We start from the raw sequence: 445 nt of genomic DNA, 5'->3' as shown, positions 1-445 counted from the left end.
GTGGTGACACCGCCGGGGTGCGGAGGGAGTCTCTGAAACTTCTCCCAACAGCCCCAGGGCCAATCTCCTTTCAGCCCACTCCCCTCTTCGCCAGCTCCCAGGTCCCCACTCCCTGCATCGGGGGTGGGGTGGGGAGCCAAGGCTCGTCTCCCGCTGGGACACACACAGAGCCGGGAACGGGGACGGGACCCCTGAGTCGGGGGGACGGACCGAACAGACAGACGGCCGCTCCCGTCCTCAGCGGGCAGGCAGGCAGGATGAGAGGGATACGGGGGTACGTTTTGGCGGACTGAGTTTGGGAAATCCTAACACAGGGGGGGAAAAACTCGTCTGGGTTTTACGGAGAAGTGTATGTGTTTGCCCGCGGGGGCCATGCTTATGCACTAGGGAAAGGCCCAAACTGATCGCCTAAACGGAGTGGCGCGGGAACTCCAGAAGATAATTG

This window comes from Myotis lucifugus, unplaced genomic scaffold, assembly GCF_000147115.1.
Source record: "Myotis lucifugus unplaced genomic scaffold, Myoluc2.0 scaffold_7, whole genome shotgun sequence".
Lineage (NCBI taxonomy): Eukaryota > Metazoa > Chordata > Mammalia > Chiroptera > Vespertilionidae > Myotis > Myotis lucifugus.
Note: the sequence above shows the minus strand (reverse complement) of the source record.